Source organism: Brachyhypopomus gauderio, unplaced genomic scaffold (genome assembly GCF_052324685.1).
Source record: "Brachyhypopomus gauderio isolate BG-103 unplaced genomic scaffold, BGAUD_0.2 sc111, whole genome shotgun sequence".
Lineage (NCBI taxonomy): Eukaryota > Metazoa > Chordata > Actinopteri > Gymnotiformes > Hypopomidae > Brachyhypopomus > Brachyhypopomus gauderio.
The window spans coordinates 344736-363308 of record NW_027506932.1 but is presented as its reverse complement, the minus strand read 5'-3'; the positions used below and the strand labels follow the sequence as shown (position 1 = coordinate 363308).

The window sequence follows — 18573 nt, the reverse complement described above, 5'->3', positions numbered from 1 at the left end:
GAAAAGAGGGTGAGTGATCTTAACTATCGGATACAAACACCTGACCGTAGACGTAAATACAGGATTTGTCATGTGAACATGATCAAGCCTTACTACGGACGGTTGCCTACTTGTGGAAAAACTCCGGAAGGTGTGGAGGTACCTGTAGCTTTAACTTCGGTGGTGGACAATAAACCTGAAAAAGAAGAGTTTGTGCGCTCTGCTTCCCAGTTAGAAGCCCGTCTGTCGAATTCTGAAGTGTTAGCACAGTTAGACTGTGAACAGTCTTCCCTAGTTAAACACTTACCTAAAGTACAATGTGCAAACATTATAGCTCTGATTCGAGAGTTTCCAACTATAATTGGTGATGTACCTAAGCAAACTTTTGTTCTTCAACATGATATCAAGGTATCTACTGAGAAGCCTTTGAAACAGCATGCATACCGTGTGAATGCTCAAAAGCGGGAGATTATGAAAAGAGAGGTAGAATACTTGCTGAAACATGGTTTAGCAGTACCTAGTAAAAGCCCATGGAGTTCACCATGCTTGTTGGTACCAAAGCCAGATGGCACTTATAGGCTGTGCACAGATTACCGTCGATTAAATGCCATCACGGTACCAGATTCATATCCTCTTCCACGCATTGATGATTGCATTGACAATGTCGGTTCAGCACGTTTTGTGTCTAAATTAGATCTTTTAAAAGGCTACTGGCAAGTTCCTCTAACTCCTAGAGCTGCTGAGCTATCCGCTTTTGTCACCCCTGATGCTTTCCTCCAATACACAGTAATGGCGTTTGGCCTTAGAAATGCTCCAGCTACTTTTCAAAGACTGGTAAATACCATCTTTTCCAATGTGCCAAACTGTACTGCTTATCTTGACGACATTGTTGTGTATTCCCAGGACTGGAGTAGTCATTTGGAGTCGTTACGGACGGTTTTCACCTGTTTAGCAGATGCAAACCTGACCTTGAATTTGGCTAAATGTGAGTTCTCTCATGCTACAGTGACCTATTTGGGAAAGCAAGTCGGACAAGGAAAGGTTCGTGTGTTAAATGAGAAGGTCAGTGCAGTTGTAAACTTTCCTGCTCCAACCACCAGACGTGAATTGAGACGTTTCCTGGGAATGGTAGGTTATTATCGAGGGTTTTGTTGCAATTTCTCCTCTGTAGCTGCTCCTTTAACGACACTGTTAAGTCCTTCCATTAAGTATCAGTGGACTTTGGAATGTCAAACAGCATTTGACAACGTTAAAGCTCTGTTATGTTCGGCTCCAGTACTGGCTGCACCCAACTTTACGAAGTCATTTAAGTTGGAGGTTGATGCAAGCAAGGTAGGTGCTGGAGCAGTCCTCTTACAGGAAGATGAACAGCACATTGATCACCCTGTGTGTTTCTTTTCTAGGAAGTTTAATAAGCATCAGTTAAACTACTCTACAATTGAGAAGGAAGCATTAGCTATGCTTTTAGCCTTGAAGTTTTTTGAGGTTTATGTTGGTTCTAGTTCCTTACCAGTTGTAGTTTATACTGACCACAATCCACTTGTGTTTTTGTCCAGAATGTATAACCACAACCAAAGACTCATGAGATGGTTTTTGTTTTTACAGGACTTCAATCTTGAAATACACCATAAAAAAGGATTGGACAATGTAATGGCTGATGCCCTTTCTAGAATTTGAATGGACATAAAAATATGCAATGAACTGCCTATTTTTGTGTTTTTTTTTTGGGTGGGCATGTTACGTGCATGTGCACATTTGCCAGGGTTTTGTTTTTCAGGAGATGGACTGTGGGCGGAGCCTGGCCTTTTTAAGACGCCACTAGGGGGAGAGAGAGAGAGAGAGAAGACCTGAGGTAGACCACAGAGGAAGAGCAGCTTGGGCCATGCTGCTTGAGCCTGAAATTGTTTGCTCTAAACAACCTGGAGTAAGGGTTGAGCTATGAGCCTTGTAATAGATGTTTCTGTGGGATTATGTTTGGTTGTTTTTGGGGCTGGACAAGTAAGGTAGAGCGCGCTCCTACATATCCATCACGTAGGCCTTATCTTGTTTAGATTCAGTAGGTAAGGGGCGGACACCCACTTTGTATGTTTTAATTATTAGAATAGGTAGATAAGGATAGTTGTGTTTTGTTTTTCCTTGGGTTAGAGAGGTAGTTCTTGTTGTTTCTAGCTTAAGGTGTGTTTGTTTTGTTGTGTTCTTTGATTTGGTGTCGTCCAGGGTCCAGTCTTATTTGTTTTTCCTCATGTTATTATAATTATATACATATATATGATCTATACCCCATAGTAAACAGATATTGACCTTGGGAATTTTGTTGTAGTCTTGTCTTCTACATCTCAGTTTCATCTTCATCCATTTCCACCTGATTGCCATCTCCACTTGTTACATACTCCTTTCCCCCCCCCCTAGACCGAGCTTGAGGGGTTTGTAACACCTAGCACGTGTGGTATATTACGTTTTCAAGTACAGTCTCCAGGAGTTGAATTGTGTTACTGTCTTTTCAGCCCAAATGCCAACTGATTTGTGCATAAGGGCTTGATACATTCATGTGTGTAGTCAAGACTGAGACTGTGCACTAGGCAAAAGAGCCAAAAAAAGCCAAAATAAACGCCTCAAAAGGCCAAAATAAGAAAGCAAATCTTGAACTAGTAGGCTCGTTGGTCTAGGCGTATGATTCTTGCTTTGGGTGCGAGAGGTCCCGGGTTCAAATCCCGGACGAGCCCTTTATATGTTATTTGACTAAAACTATGTACAGTGCTCTACTTTACTGCATTGTTGTGACATCTGCATCTAAGACATGTCAACATTAAAATAGACCATTTCTGAATGGCAAAGCAACTTTTTGGACTACAGCTTCGGTTATTGTTTAGAAGCAAGAGTTCCCTGGCCCTTTTTTGGGTTAAATTGCCAGCCAAGCCTACATTGACAACAAAAATGTGGATGCTCTGGTAGCTATTACACTAGCGATACCTTTCACTAAGTGAATCGCAACTGCAGACGAGTGAGGGTGAATAAATAATTTGCTGTTAAGCCAGTGTCCACAGAGCATAGATCTAGCACATCTGGCTCTTACATTAGCATGACAAGCCGGGACTGTATTTTCCCTAGCACGTGTGGTACATTACGTTTTCAAGTACAGTCTTCAGGAGTTGAATTGTGTTACTGTCTTTTCAGCCCAAATGCCAACTGATTTGTGCATAAAAGCGTGATACATAGATGTGTGTAGTCAAGACTGAGAATGTGCACTAGGCAAAAGAGCCAAAAAAGCCAAAATAAACGCCTCAAAAGGCCAAAATAAGAAATCAAATCTTGAACTAATAGGCTCGTTGGTCTAGTCGTATGATTCTCGCTTCGGGTGTGAGAGGTCCCGGGTTCAAATCCCGGACGAGCCCTTTATATGTTATTTGACTAAAATTATGTACAGTGCTCTTCTTTACTGCATTGTTGTGACATCTGCTTCTAAGACATGTCAACGTTTAAACAGACCGTTTCTGAATGGCAAAGCAGCTTGTTGGACTACATCTTCGGTTATTCTGTTATTGTTTAGAAGCGAGAGATCCCTGGCCCTTTTTTGGGTTAAATTGCCAGCCAAGCCTACATTGACAACAAAAATGTGGATGCTCTGGTAGCTATTACAATAGCGATACCTGTCACGAAGTGAATCGCAACTGCAGACGAGTGAGGGTGAATAAATAATTTGCTGTTAAGCCAGTGTCCACAGAGCATAGATCTAGCACATCTGGCTCTTACATTAGCATGACAAGCCGGGACTGTACTTTCCCTAGCACGTGTGGTATATTACGTTTTCAAGTACAGTCTCCAGGAGTTGAATTGTGTTACTGTCTTTTCAGCCCAAATGCCAACTGATTTGTGCATAAGGGCTTGATACATTCATGTGTGTAGTCAAGACTGAGACTGTGCACTAGGCAAAAGAGCCAAAAAAGCCAAAATAAACGCCTCAAAAGGCCAAAATAAGAAATCAAATCTTGAACTAGTAGGCTCGTTGGTCTAGGCGTATGATTCTCGCTTTGGGTGCGAGAGGTCCCGGGTTCAAATCCCGGACGAGCCCTTTATATGTTATTTGACTAAAACTATGTACAGTGCTCTACTTTACTGCATTGTTGTGACATCTGCATCTAAGACATGTCAACAATAAAATAGACCATTTCTGAATGGCAAAGCAACTTTTTGGACTACAGCTTCGGTTATTGTTTAGAAGCAAGAGATCCCTGGCCCTTTTTTGGGTTAAATTGCCAGCCAAGCCTACATTGACAACAAAAATGTGGATGCTCTGGTAGCTATTACACTAGCGATACCTTTCACTAAGTGAATCGCAACTGCAGACGAGTGAGGGTGAATAAATAATTTGCTGTTAAGCCAGTGTCCACAGAGCATAGATCTAGCACATCTGGCTCTTACATTAGCATGACAAGCCGGGACTGTATTTTCCCTAGCACGTGTGGTATATTACGTTTTCAAGTACAGTCTCCAGGAGTTGAATTGTGTTACTGTCTTTTCAGCCCAAATGCCAACTGATTTGTGCATAAGGGCTTGATACATTCATGTGTGTAGTCAAGACTGAGACTGTGCACTAGGCAAAAGAGCCAAAAAAAGCCAAAATAAACGCCTCAAAAGGCCAAAATAAGAAAGCAAATCTTGAACTAGTAGGCTCGTTGGTCTAGGCGTATGATTCTTGCTTTGGGTGCGAGAGGTCACGGCTTCAAATCCCGGACGAGCCCTTTATATGTTATTTGACTAAAACTATGTACAGTGCTCTACTTTACTGCATTGTTGTGACATCTGCATCTAAGACATGTCAACATTAAAATAGACCATTTCTGAATGGCAAAGCAACTTTTTGGACTACAGCTTCGGTTATTGTTTAGAAGCAAGAGATCCCTGGCCCTTTTTTGGGTTAAATTGCCAGCCAAGCCTACATTGACAACAAAAATGTGGATGCTCTGGTAGCTATTACAATAGCGATACCTGTCACGAAGTGAATCGCAACTGCAGACGAGTGAGGGTGAATAAATAATTTGCTGTTAAGCCAGTGTCCACAGAGCATAGATCTAGCACATCTGGCTCTTACATTAGCATGACAAGCCGGGACTGTATTTTCCCTAGCACGTGTGGTACATTACGTTTTCAAGTACAGTCTTCAGGAGTTGAATTGTGTTACTGTCTTTTCAGCCCAAATGCCAACTGATTTGTGCATAAAAGCGTGATACATAGATGTGTGTAGTCAAGACTGAGAATGTGCACTAGGCAAAAGAGCCAAAAAAGCCAAAATAAACGCCTCAAAAGGCCAAAATAAGAAATCAAATCTTGAAATAGAAGGCTCGTTGGTCTAATCGTATGATTCTCGCTTCGGGTGTGAGAGGTCCCGGGTTCAAATCCTGGACGAGCCCTTTTTATGTTATTTGACTAAAATTATGTACAGTGCTCTTCTTTACTGCATTGTTGTGACATCTGCTTCTAAGACATGTCAACGTTTAAACAGACCGTTTCTGAATGGCAAAGCAGCTTGTTGGACTACATCTTCGGTTATTCTGTTATTGTTTAGAAGCGAGAGATCCCTGGTCCTTTTTTGGGTTAAATTGCCAGCCAAGCCTACATTGACAACAAAAATGTGGATGCTCTGGTAGCTATTACAATAGCGATACCTGTCACGAAGTGAATCGCAACTGCAGACGAGTGAGGGTGAATAAATAATTTGCTGTTAAGCCAGTGTCCACAGAGCATAGATCTAGCACATCTGGCTCTTACATTAGCATGACAAGGCGGGACTGTACTTTCCCTAGCACGTGTGGTATATTACGTTTTCAAGTACAGTCTCCAGGAGTTGAATTGTGTTACTGTCTTTTCAGCCCAAATGCCAACTGATTTGTGCATAAGGGCTTGATACATTCATGTGTGTAGTCAAGACTGAGACTGTGCACTAGGCAAAAGAGCCAAAAAAAGCCAAAATAAACGCCTCAAAAGGCCAAAATAAGAAAGCAAATCTTGAACTAGTAGGCTCGTTGGTCTAGGCGTATGATTTTCGCTTTGGGTGCGAGAGGTCCCGGGTTCAAATCCCGGACGATCCCTTTATATGTTATTTGACTAAAACTATGTACAGTGCTCTACTTTACTGCATTGTTGTGACATCTGCATCTAAGACATGTCAACATTAAAATAGACCATTTCTGAATGGCAAAGCAACTTTTTGGACTACAGCTTCGGTTATTGTTTAGAAGCAAGAGATCCCTGGCCCTTTTTTGGGTTAAATTACCAGCCAAGCCTACATTGACAACAAAAATGTGGATGCTCTGGTAGCTATTACACTAGCGATACCTTTCACTAAGTGAATCGCAACTGCAGACGAGTGAGGGTGAATAAATAATTTGCTGTTAAGCCAGTGTCCACAGAGCATAGATCTAGCACATCTGGCTCTTACATTAGCATGACAAGCCGGGACTGTATTTTCCCTAGCACGTGTGGTATATTACGTTTTCAAGTACAGTCTCCAGGAGTTGAATTGTGTTACTGTCTTTTCAGCCCAAATGCCAACTGATTTGTGCATAAGGGCTTGATACATTCATGTGTGTAGTCAAGACTGAGACTGTGCACTAGGCAAAAGAGCCAAAAAAAGCCAAAATAAACGCCTCAAAAGGCCAAAATAAGAAAGCAAATCTTGAACTAGTAGGCTCGTTGGTCTAGGCGTATGATTCTTGCTTTGGGTGCAAGAGGTCCCGGGTTCAAATCCCGGACGAGCCCTTTATATGTTATTTGACTAAAACTATGTACAGTGCTCTACTTTACTGCATTGTTGTGACATCTGCATCTAAGACATGTCAACATTAAAATAGACCATTTCTGAATGGCAAAGCAACTTTTTGGACTACAGCTTCGGTTATTGTTTAGAAGCAAGAGTTCCCTGGCCCTTTTTTGGGTTAAATTGCCAGCCAAGCCTACATTGACAACAAAAATGTGGATGCTCTGGTAGCTATTACACTAGCGATACCTTTCACTAAGTGAATCGCAACTGCAGACGAGTGAGGGTGAATAAATAATTTGCTGTTAAGCCAGTGTCCACAGAGCATAGATCTAGCACATCTGGCTCTTACATTAGCATGACAAGCCGGGACTGTATTTTCCCTAGCACGTGTGGTACATTACGTTTTCAAGTACAGTCTTCAGGAGTTGAATTGTGTTACTGTCTTTTCAGCCCAAATGCCAACTGATTTGTGCATAAAAGCGTGATACATAGATGTGTGTAGTCAAGACTGAGAATGTGCACTAGGCAAAAGAGCCAAAAAAGCCTAAATAAACGCCTCAAAAGGCCAAAATAAGAAATCAAAGCTTGAACTAATAGGCTCGTTGGTCTAGTCGTATGATTCTCGCTTCGGGTGTGAGAGGTCCCGGGTTCAAATCCCGGACGAGCCCTTTATATGTTATTTGACTAAAATTATGTACAGTGCTCTTCTTTACTGCATTGTTGTGACATCTGCTTCTAAGACATGTCAACGTTTAAACAGACCGTTTCTGAATGGCAAAGCAGCTTGTTGGACTACATCTTCGGTTATTCTGTTATTGTTTAGAAGCGAGAGATCCCTGGCCCTTTTTTGGGTTAAATTGCCAGCCAAGCCTACATTGACAACAAAAATGTGGATGCTCTGGTAGCTATTACAATAGCGATACCTGTCACGAAGTGAATCGCAACTGCAGACGAGTGAGGGTGAATAAATAATTTGCTGTTAAGCCAGTGTCCACAGAGCATAGATCTAGCACATCTGGCTCTTACATTAGCATGACAAGGCGGGACTGTACTTTCCCTAGCACGTGTGGTATATTACGTTTTCAAGTACAGTCTCCAGGAGTTGAATTGTGTTACTGTCTTTTCAGCCCAAATGCCAACTGATTTGTGCATAAGGGCTTGATACATTCATGTGTGTAGTCAAGACTGAGACTGTGCACTAGGCAAAAGAGCCAAAAAAGCCAAAATAAACGCCTCAAAAGGCCAAAATAAGAAATCAAATCTTGAACTAGTAGGCTCGTTGGTCTAGGCGTATGATTCTCGCTTTGGGTGCGAGAGGTCCCGGGTTCAAATCCCGGACGAGCCCTTTATATGTTATTTGACTAAAACTATGTACAGTGCTCTACTTTACTGCATTGTTGTGACATCTGCATCTAAGACATGTCAACATTAAAATAGACCATTTCTGAATGGCAAAGCAACTTTTTGGACTACAGCTTCGGTTATTGTTTAGAAGCAAGAGATCCCTGGCCCTTTTTTGGGTTAAATTGCCAGCCAAGCCTACATTGACAACAAAAATGTGGATGCTCTGGTAGCTATTACACTAGCGATACCTTTCACTAAGTGAATCGCAACTGCAGACGAGTGAGGGTGAATAAATAATTTGCTGTTAAGCCAGTGTCCACAGAGCATAGATCTAGCACATCTGGCTCTTACATTAGCATGACAAGCCGGGACTGTATTTTCCCTAGCACGTGTGGTACATTACGTTTTCAAGTACAGTCTTCAGGAGTTGAATTGTGTTACTGTCTTTTCAGCCCAAATGCCAACTGATTTGTGCATAAAAGCGTGATACATAGATGTGTGTAGTCAAGACTGAGAATGTGCACTAGGCAAAAGAGCCAAAAAAGCCTAAATAAACGCCTCAAAAGGCCAAAATAAGAAATCAAATCTTGAAATAGAAGGCTCGTTGGTCTAGTCGTATGATTCTCGCTTCGGGTGTGAGAGGTCCCGGGTTCAAATCCTGGACGAGCCCTTTTTATGTTATTTGACTAAAATTATGTACAGTGCTCTTCTTTACTGCATTGTTGTGACATCTGCTTCTAAGACATGTCAACGTTTAAACAGACCATTTCTGAATGGCAAAGCAGCTTGTTGGACTACATCTTCGGTTATTCTGTTATTGTTTAGAAGCGAGAGATCCCTGGCCCTTTTTTGGGTTAAATTGCCAGCCAAGCCTACATTGACAACAAAAATGTGGATGCTCTGGTAGCTATTACAATAGCGATACCTGTCACGAAGTGAATCGCAACTGCAGACGAGTGAGGGTGAATAAATAATTTGCTGTTAAGCCAGTGTCCACAGAGCATAGATCTAGCACATCTGGCTCTTACATTAGCATGACAAGCCGGGACTGTACTTTCCCTAGCACGTGTGGTATATTACGTTTTCAAGTACAGTCTCCAGGAGTTGAATTGTGTTACTGTCTTTTCAGCCCAAATGCCAACTGATTTGTGCATAAGGGCTTGATACATTCATGTGTGTAGTCAAGACTGAGACTGTGCACTAGGCAAAAGAGCCAAAAAAAGCCAAAATAAACGCCTCAAAAGGCCAAAATAAGAAAGCAAATCTTGAACTAGTAGGCTCGTTGGTCTAGGCGTATGATTCTTGCTTTGGGTGCGAGAGGTCCCGGGTTCAAATCCCGGACGAGCCCTTTATATGTTATTTGACTAAAACTATGTACAGTGCTCTACTTTACTGCATTGTTGTGACATCTGCATCTAAGACATGTCAACATTAAAATAGACCATTTCTGAATGGCAAAGCAACTTTTTGGACTACAGCTTCGGTTATTGTTTAGAAGCAAGAGATCCCTGGCCCTTTTTTGGGTTAAATTGCCAGCCAAGCCTACATTGACAACAAAAATGTGGATGCTCTGGTAGCTATTACACTAGCGATACCTTTCACTAAGTGAATCGCAACTGCAGACGAGTGAGGGTGAATAAATAATTTGCTGTTAAGCCAGTGTCCACAGAGCATAGATCTAGCACATCTGGCTCTTACATTAGCATGACAAGCCGGGACTGTATTTTCCCTAGCACGTGTGGTATATTACGTTTTCAAGTACAGTCTCCAGGAGTTGAATTGTGTTACTGTCTTTTCAGCCCAAATGCCAACTGATTTGTGCATAAGGGCTTGATACATTCATGTGTGTAGTCAAGACTGAGACTGTGCACTAGGCAAAAGAGCCAAAAAAAGCCAAAATAAACGCCTCAAAAGGCCAAAATAAGAAAGCAAATCTTGAACTAGTAGGCTCGTTGGTCTAGGCGTATGATTCTTGCTTTGGGTGCGAGAGGTCCCGGGTTCAAATCCCGGACGAGCCCTTTATATGTTATTTGACTAAAACTATGTACAGTGCTCTACTTTACTGCATTGTTGTGACATCTGCATCTAAGACATGTCAACATTAAAATAGACCATTTCTGAATGGCAAAGCAACTTTTTGGACTACAGCTTCGGTTATTGTTTAGAAGCAAGAGTTCCCTGGCCCTTTTTTGGGTTAAATTGCCAGCCAAGCCTACATTGACAACAAAAATGTGGATGCTCTGGTAGCTATTACACTAGCGATACCTTTCACTAAGTGAATCGCAACTGCAGACGAGTGAGGGTGAATAAATAATTTGCTGTTAAGCCAGTGTCCACAGAGCATAGATCTAGCACATCTGGCTCTTACATTAGCATGACAAGCCGGGACTGTATTTTCCCTAGCACGTGTGGTACATTACGTTTTCAAGTACAGTCTTCAGGAGTTGAATTGTGTTACTGTCTTTTCAGCCCAAATGCCAACTGATTTGTGCATAAAAGCGTGATACATAGATGTGTGTAGTCAAGACTGAGAATGTGCACTAGGCAAAAGAGCCAAAAAAGCCTAAATAAACGCCTCAAAAGGCCAAAATAAGAAATCAAATCTTGAACTAATAGGCTCGTTGGTCTAGTCGTATGATTCTCGCTTCGGGTGTGAGAGGTCCCGGGTTCAAATCCCGGACGAGCCCTTTATATGTTATTTGACTAAAATTATGTACAGTGCTCTTCTTTACTGCATTGTTGTGACATCTGCTTCTAAGACATGTCAACGTTTAAACAGACCGTTTCTGAATGGCAAAGCAGCTTGTTGGACTACATCTTCGGTTATTCTGTTATTGTTTAGAAGCGAGAGATCCCTGGCCCTTTTTTGGGTTAAATTGCCAGCCAAGCCTACATTGACAACAAAAATGTGGATGCTCTGGTAGCTATTACAATAGCGATACCTGTCACGAAGTGAATCGCAACTGCAGACGAGTGAGGGTGAATAAATAATTTGCTGTTAAGCCAGTGTCCACAGAGCATAGATCTAGCACATCTGGCTCTTACATTAGCATGACAAGGCGGGACTGTACTTTCCCTAGCACGTGTGGTATATTACGTTTTCAAGTACAGTCTCCAGGAGTTGAATTGTGTTACTGTCTTTTCAGCCCAAATGCCAACTGATTTGTGCATAAGGGCTTGATACATTCATGTGTGTAGTCAAGACTGAGACTGTGCACTAGGCAAAAGAGCCAAAAAAGCCAAAATAAACGCCTCAAAAGGCCAAAATAAGAAATCAAATCTTGAACTAGTAGGCTCGTTGGTCTAGGCGTATGATTCTCGCTTTGGGTGCGAGAGGTCCCGGGTTCAAATCCCGGACGAGCCCTTTATATGTTATTTGACTAAAACTATGTACAGTGCTCTACTTTACTGCATTGTTGTGACATCTGCATCTAAGACATGTCAACATTAAAATAGACCATTTCTGAATGGCAAAGCAACTTTTTGGACTACAGCTTCGGTTATTGTTTAGAAGCAAGAGATCCCTGGCCCTTTTTTGGGTTAAATTGCCAGCCAAGCCTACATTGACAACAAAAATGTGGATGCTCTGGTAGCTATTACACTAGCGATACCTTTCACTAAGTGAATCGCAACTGCAGACGAGTGAGGGTGAATAAATAATTTGCTGTTAAGCCAGTGTCCACAGAGCATAGATCTAGCACATCTGGCTCTTACATTAGCATGACAAGCCGGGACTGTATTTTCCCTAGCACGTGTGGTATATTACGTTTTCAAGTACAGTCTCCAGGAGTTGAATTGTGTTACTGTCTTTTCAGCCCAAATGCCAACTGATTTGTGCATAAGGGCTTGATACATTCATGTGTGTAGTCAAGACTGAGACTGTGCACTAGGCAAAAGAGCCAAAAAAGCCAAAATAAACGCCTCAAAAGGCCAAAATAAGAAATCAAATCTTGAACTAGTAGGCTCGTTGGTCTAGGCGTATGATTCTTGCTTTGGGTGCGAGAGGTCCCGGGTTCAAATCCCGGACGAGCCCTTTATATGTTATTTGACTAAAACTATGTACAGTGCTCTACTTTACTGCATTGTTGTGACATCTGCATCTAAGACATGTCAACATTAAAATAGACCATTTCTGAATGGCAAAGCAACTTTTTGGACTACAGCTTCGGTTATTGTTTAGAAGCAAGGGATCCCTGGCCCTTTTTTGGGTTAAATTGCCAGCCAAGCCTACATTGACAACAAAAATGTGGATGCTCTGGTAGCTATTACAATAGCGATACCTGTCACGAAGTGAATCGCAACTGCAGACGAGTGAGGGTGAATAAATAATTTGCTGTTAAGCCAGTGTCCACAGAGCATAGATCTAGCACATCTGGCTCTTACATTAGCATGACAAGCCGGGACTGTATTTTCCCTAGCACGTGTGGTACATTACGTTTTCAAGTACAGTCTTCAGGAGTTGAATTGTGTTACTGTCTTTTCAGCCCAAATGCCAACTGATTTGTGCATAAAAGCGTGATACATAGATGTGTGTAGTCAAGACTGAGAATGTGCACTAGGCAAAAGAGCCAAAAAAGCCAAAATAAACGCCTCAAAAGGCCAAAATAAGAAATCAAATCTTGAAATAGAAGGCTCGTTGGTCTAATCGTATGATTCTCGCTTCGGGTGTGAGAGGTCCCGGGTTCAAATCCTGGACGAGCCCTTTTTATGTTATTTGACTAAAATTATGTACAGTGCTCTTCTTTACTGCATTGTTGTGACATCTGCTTCTAAGACATGTCAACGTTTAAACAGACCGTTTCTGAATGGCAAAGCAGCTTGTTGGACTACATCTTCGGTTATTCTGTTATTGTTTAGAAGCGAGAGATCCCTGGTCCTTTTTTGGGTTAAATTGCCAGCCAAGCCTACATTGACAACAAAAATGTGGATGCTCTGGTAGCTATTACAATAGCGATACCTGTCACGAAGTGAATCGCAACTGCAGACGAGTGAGGGTGAATAAATAATTTGCTGTTAAGCCAGTGTCCACAGAGCATAGATCTAGCACATCTGGCTCTTACATTAGCATGACAAGGCGGGACTGTACTTTCCCTAGCACGTGTGGTATATTACGTTTTCAAGTACAGTCTCCAGGAGTTGAATTGTGTTACTGTCTTTTCAGCCCAAATGCCAACTGATTTGTGCATAAGGGCTTGATACATTCATGTGTGTAGTCAAGACTGAGACTGTGCACTAGGCAAAAGAGCCAAAAAAAGCCAAAATAAACGCCTCAAAAGGCCAAAATAAGAAAGCAAATCTTGAACTAGTAGGCTCGTTGGTCTAGGCGTATGATTTTCGCTTTGGGTGCGAGAGGTCCCGGGTTCAAATCCCGGACGATCCCTTTATATGTTATTTGACTAAAACTATGTACAGTGCTCTACTTTACTGCATTGTTGTGACATCTGCATCTAAGACATGTCAACATTAAAATAGACCATTTCTGAATGGCAAAGCAACTTTTTGGACTACAGCTTCGGTTATTGTTTAGAAGCAAGAGATCCCTGGCCCTTTTTTGGGTTAAATTACCAGCCAAGCCTACATTGACAACAAAAATGTGGATGCTCTGGTAGCTATTACACTAGCGATACCTTTCACTAAGTGAATCGCAACTGCAGACGAGTGAGGGTGAATAAATAATTTGCTGTTAAGCCAGTGTCCACAGAGCATAGATCTAGCACATCTGGCTCTTACATTAGCATGACAAGCCGGGACTGTATTTTCCCTAGCACGTGTGGTATATTACGTTTTCAAGTACAGTCTCCAGGAGTTGAATTGTGTTACTGTCTTTTCAGCCCAAATGCCAACTGATTTGTGCATAAGGGCTTGATACATTCATGTGTGTAGTCAAGACTGAGACTGTGCACTAGGCAAAAGAGCCAAAAAAAGCCAAAATAAACGCCTCAAAAGGCCAAAATAAGAAAGCAAATCTTGAACTAGTAGGCTCGTTGGTCTAGGCGTATGATTCTTGCTTTGGGTGCAAGAGGTCCCGGGTTCAAATCCCGGACGAGCCCTTTATATGTTATTTGACTAAAACTATGTACAGTGCTCTACTTTACTGCATTGTTGTGACATCTGCATCTAAGACATGTCAACATTAAAATAGACCATTTCTGAATGGCAAAGCAACTTTTTGGACTACAGCTTCGGTTATTGTTTAGAAGCAAGAGATCCCTGGCCCTTTTTTGGGTTAAATTGCCAGCCAAGCCTACATTGACAACAAAAATGTGGATGCTCTGGTAGCTATTACACTAGCGATACCTTTCACTAAGTGAATCGCAACTGCAGACGAGTGAGGGTGAATAAATAATTTGCTGTTAAGCCAGTGTCCACAGAGCATAGATCTAGCACATCTGGCTCTTACATTAGCATGACAAGCCGGGACTGTATTTTCCCTAGCACGTGTGGTACATTACGTTTTCAAGTACAGTCTTCAGGAGTTGAATTGTGTTACTGTCTTTTCAGCCCAAATGCCAACTGATTTGTGCATAAAAGCGTGATACATAGATGTGTGTAGTCAAGACTGAGAATGTGCACTAGGCAAAAGAGCCAAAAAAGCCTAAATAAACGCCTCAAAAGGCCAAAATAAGAAATCAAATCTTGAAATAGAAGGCTCGTTGGTCTAGTCGTATGATTCTCGCTTCGGGTGTGAGAGGTCCCGGGTTCAAATCCTGGACGAGCCCTTTTTATGTTATTTGACTAAAATTATGTACAGTGCTCTTCTTTACTGCATTGTTGTGACATCTGCTTCTAAGACATGTCAACGTTTAAACAGACCATTTCTGAATGGCAAAGCAGCTTGTTGGACTACATCTTCGGTTATTCTGTTATTGTTTAGAAGCGAGAGATCCCTGGCCCTTTTTTGGGTTAAATTGCCAGCCAAGCCTACATTGACAACAAAAATGTGGATGCTCTGGTAGCTATTACAATAGCGATACCTGTCACGAAGTGAATCGCAACTGCAGACGAGTGAGGGTGAATAAATAATTTGCTGTTAAGCCAGTGTCCACAGAGCATAGATCTAGCACATCTGGCTCTTACATTAGCATGACAAGCCGGGACTGTACTTTCCCTAGCACGTGTGGTATATTACGTTTTCAAGTACAGTCTCCAGGAGTTGAATTGTGTTACTGTCTTTTCAGCCCAAATGCCAACTGATTTGTGCATAAGGGCTTGATACATTCATGTGTGTAGTCAAGACTGAGACTGTGCACTAGGCAAAAGAGCCAAAAAAAGCCAAAATAAACGCCTCAAAAGGCCAAAATAAGAAAGCAAATCTTGAACTAGTAGGCTCGTTGGTCTAGGCGTATGATTCTTGCTTTGGGTGCGAGAGGTCCCGGGTTCAAATCCCGGACGAGCCCTTTATATGTTATTTGACTAAAACTATGTACAGTGCTCTACTTTACTGCATTGTTGTGACATCTGCATCTAAGACATGTCAACATTAAAATAGACCATTTCTGAATGGCAAAGCAACTTTTTGGACTACAGCTTCGGTTATTGTTTAGAAGCAAGAGATCCCTGGCCCTTTTTTGGGTTAAATTACCAGCCAAGCCTACATTGACAACAAAAATGTGGATGCTCTGGTAGCTATTACACTAGCGATACCTTTCACTAAGTGAATCGCAACTGCAGACGAGTGAGGGTGAATAAATAATTTGCTGTTAAGCCAGTGTCCACAGAGCATAGATCTAGCACATCTGGCTCTTACATTAGCATGACAAGCCGGGACTGTATTTTCCCTAGCACGTGTGGTATATTACGTTTTCAAGTACAGTCTCCAGGAGTTGAATTGTGTTACTGTCTTTTCAGCCCAAATGCCAACTGATTTGTGCATAAGGGCTTGATACATTCATGTGTGTAGTCAAGACTGAGACTGTGCACTAGGCAAAAGAGCCAAAAAAAGCCAAAATAAACGCCTCAAAAGGCCAAAATAAGAAAGCAAATCTTGAACTAGTAGGCTCGTTGGTCTAGGCGTATGATTCTTGCTTTGGGTGCGAGAGGTCCCGGGTTCAAATCCCGGACGAGCCCTTTATATGTTATTTGACTAAAACTATGTACAGTGCTCTACTTTACTGCATTGTTGTGACATCTGCATCTAAGACATGTCAACATTAAAATAGACCATTTCTGAATGGCAAAGCAACTTTTTGGACTACAGCTTCGGTTATTGTTTAGAAGCAAGAGTTCCCTGGCCCTTTTTTGGGTTAAATTGCCAGCCAAGCCTACATTGACAACAAAAATGTGGATGCTCTGGTAGCTATTACACTAGCGATACCTTTCACTAAGTGAATCGCAACTGCAGACGAGTGAGGGTGAATAAATAATTTGCTGTTAAGCCAGTGTCCACAGAGCATAGATCTAGCACATCTGGCTCTTACATTAGCATGACAAGCCGGGACTGTATTTTCCCTAGCACGTGTGGTACATTACGTTTTCAAGTACAGTCTTCAGGAGTTGAATTGTGTTACTGTCTTTTCAGCCCAAATGCCAACTGATTTGTGCATAAAAGCGTGATACATAGATGTGTGTAGTCAAGACTGAGAATGTGCACTAGGCAAAAGAGCCAAAAAAGCCTAAATAAACGCCTCAAAAGGCCAAAATAAGAAATCAAATCTTGAACTAATAGGCTCGTTGGTCTAGTCGTATGATTCTCGCTTCGGGTGTGAGAGGTCCCGGGTTCAAATCCCGGACGAGCCCTTTATATGTTATTTGACTAAAATTATGTACAGTGCTCTTCTTTACTGCATTGTTGTGACATCTGCTTCTAAGACATGTCAACGTTTAAACAGACCGTTTCTGAATGGCAAAGCAGCTTGTTGGACTACATCTTCGGTTATTCTGTTATTGTTTAGAAGCGAGAGATCCCTGGCCCTTTTTTGGGTTAAATTGCCAGCCAAGCCTACATTGACAACAAAAATGTGGATGCTCTGGTAGCTATTACAATAGCGATACCTGTCACGAAGTGAATCGCAACTGCAGACGAGTGAGGGTGAATAAATAATTTGCTGTTAAGCCAGTGTCCACAGAGCATAGATCTAGCACATCTGGCTCTTACATTAGCATGACAAGGCGGGACTGTACTTTCCCTAGCACGTGTGGTATATTACGTTTTCAAGTACAGTCTCCAGGAGTTGAATTGTGTTACTGTCTTTTCAGCCCAAATGCCAACTGATTTGTGCATAAGGGCTTGATACATTCATGTGTGTAGTCAAGACTGAGACTGTGCACTAGGCAAAAGAGCCAAAAAAGCCAAAATAAACGCCTCAAAAGGCCAAAATAAGAAATCAAATCTTGAACTAGTAGGCTCGTTGGTCTAGGCGTATGATTCTCGCTTTGGGTGCGAGAGGTCCCGGGTTCAAATCCCGGACGAGCCCTTTATATGTTATTTGACTAAAACTATGTACAGTGCTCTACTTTACTGCATTGTTGTGACATCTGCATCTAAGACATGTCAACATTAAAATAGACCATTTCTGAATGGCAAAGCAACTTTTTGGACTACAGCTTCGGTTATTGTTTAGAAGCAAGAGATCCCTGGCCCTTTTTTGGGTTAAATTGCCAGCCAAGCCTACATTGACAACAAAAATGTGGATGCTCTGGTAGCTATTACACTAGCGATACCTTTCACTAAGTGAATCGCAACTGCAGACGAGTGAGGGTGAATAAATAATTTGCTGTTAAGCCAGTGTCCACAGAGCATAGATCTAGCACATCTGGCTCTTACATTAGCATGACAAGCCGGGACTGTATTTTCCCTAGCACGTGTGGTATATTACGTTTTCAAGTACAGTCTCCAGGAGTTGAATTGTGTTACTGTCTTTTCAGCCCAAATGCCAACTGATTTGTGCATAAGGGCTTGATACATTCATGTGTGTAGTCAAGACTGAGACTGTGCACTAGGCAAAAGAGCCAAAAAAAGCCAAAATAAACGCCTCAAAAGGCCAAAATAAGAAAGCAAATCTTGAACTAGTAGGCTCGTTGGTCTAGGCGTATGATTCTTGCTTTGGGTGCGAGAGGTCCCGGGTTCAAATCCCGGACGAGCCCTTTATATGTTATTTGACTAAAACTATGTACAGTGCTCTACTTTACTGCATTGTTGTGACATCTGCATCTAAGACATGTCAACATTAAAATAGACCATTTCTGAATGGCAAAGCAACTTTTTGGACTACAGCTTCGGTTATTGTTTAGAAGCAAGAGATCCCTGGCCCTTTTTTGGGTTAAATTGCCAGCCAAGCCTACATTGACAACAAAAATGTGGATGCTCTGGTAGCTATTACAATAGCGATACCTGTCACGAAGTGAATCGCAACTGCAGACGAGTGAGGGTGAATAAATAATTTGCTGTTAAGCCAGTGTCCACAGAGCATAGATCTAGCACATCTGGCTCTTACATTAGCATGACAAGCCGGGACTGTATTTTCCCTAGCACGTGTGGTACATTACGTTTTCAA

General features: G+C 41.9%; 17 non-coding genes across 17 annotated transcripts; all 17 read left to right on the top strand.

The window, feature by feature from the left end:
* The first annotated feature begins 2630 nt into the window (after positions 1-2630).
* trnap-ugg (transfer RNA proline (anticodon UGG)) lies at positions 2631-2702 on the top strand. Its single transcript has one exon. It is a non-coding gene; the product is annotated as a tRNA-Pro (tRNA).
* A 597-nt stretch (positions 2703-3299) lies between these two features.
* Positions 3300-3371, top strand: trnap-cgg (transfer RNA proline (anticodon CGG)). Its single transcript has one exon. It is a non-coding gene; the product is annotated as a tRNA-Pro (tRNA).
* A 605-nt stretch (positions 3372-3976) lies between these two features.
* On the top strand, positions 3977-4048 carry trnap-ugg (transfer RNA proline (anticodon UGG)). Its single transcript has one exon. It is a non-coding gene; the product is annotated as a tRNA-Pro (tRNA).
* Positions 4049-6663: 2615 nt separating this feature from the next.
* trnap-ugg (transfer RNA proline (anticodon UGG)) lies at positions 6664-6735 on the top strand. Its single transcript has one exon. It is a non-coding gene; the product is annotated as a tRNA-Pro (tRNA).
* Positions 6736-7332: 597 nt separating this feature from the next.
* Positions 7333-7404, top strand: trnap-cgg (transfer RNA proline (anticodon CGG)). Its single transcript has one exon. It is a non-coding gene; the product is annotated as a tRNA-Pro (tRNA).
* Positions 7405-8009: 605 nt separating this feature from the next.
* Positions 8010-8081, top strand: trnap-ugg (transfer RNA proline (anticodon UGG)). Its single transcript has one exon. It is a non-coding gene; the product is annotated as a tRNA-Pro (tRNA).
* Positions 8082-9356: 1275 nt separating this feature from the next.
* On the top strand, positions 9357-9428 carry trnap-ugg (transfer RNA proline (anticodon UGG)). Its single transcript has one exon. It is a non-coding gene; the product is annotated as a tRNA-Pro (tRNA).
* A 598-nt stretch (positions 9429-10026) lies between these two features.
* trnap-ugg (transfer RNA proline (anticodon UGG)) lies at positions 10027-10098 on the top strand. Its single transcript has one exon. It is a non-coding gene; the product is annotated as a tRNA-Pro (tRNA).
* Positions 10099-10695: 597 nt separating this feature from the next.
* Positions 10696-10767, top strand: trnap-cgg (transfer RNA proline (anticodon CGG)). The gene has a single exon. It is a non-coding gene; the product is annotated as a tRNA-Pro (tRNA).
* Positions 10768-11372: 605 nt separating this feature from the next.
* trnap-ugg (transfer RNA proline (anticodon UGG)) lies at positions 11373-11444 on the top strand. Its single transcript has one exon. It is a non-coding gene; the product is annotated as a tRNA-Pro (tRNA).
* A 597-nt stretch (positions 11445-12041) lies between these two features.
* Positions 12042-12113, top strand: trnap-ugg (transfer RNA proline (anticodon UGG)). Its single transcript has one exon. It is a non-coding gene; the product is annotated as a tRNA-Pro (tRNA).
* Positions 12114-14058: 1945 nt separating this feature from the next.
* On the top strand, positions 14059-14130 carry trnap-ugg (transfer RNA proline (anticodon UGG)). Its single transcript has one exon. It is a non-coding gene; the product is annotated as a tRNA-Pro (tRNA).
* Positions 14131-15405: 1275 nt separating this feature from the next.
* trnap-ugg (transfer RNA proline (anticodon UGG)) lies at positions 15406-15477 on the top strand. The gene has a single exon. It is a non-coding gene; the product is annotated as a tRNA-Pro (tRNA).
* A 598-nt stretch (positions 15478-16075) lies between these two features.
* On the top strand, positions 16076-16147 carry trnap-ugg (transfer RNA proline (anticodon UGG)). The gene has a single exon. It is a non-coding gene; the product is annotated as a tRNA-Pro (tRNA).
* Positions 16148-16744: 597 nt separating this feature from the next.
* On the top strand, positions 16745-16816 carry trnap-cgg (transfer RNA proline (anticodon CGG)). The gene has a single exon. It is a non-coding gene; the product is annotated as a tRNA-Pro (tRNA).
* Positions 16817-17421: 605 nt separating this feature from the next.
* Positions 17422-17493, top strand: trnap-ugg (transfer RNA proline (anticodon UGG)). The gene has a single exon. It is a non-coding gene; the product is annotated as a tRNA-Pro (tRNA).
* Positions 17494-18091: 598 nt separating this feature from the next.
* Positions 18092-18163, top strand: trnap-ugg (transfer RNA proline (anticodon UGG)). The gene has a single exon. It is a non-coding gene; the product is annotated as a tRNA-Pro (tRNA).
* The last annotated feature ends 410 nt before the right edge of the window (positions 18164-18573 follow it).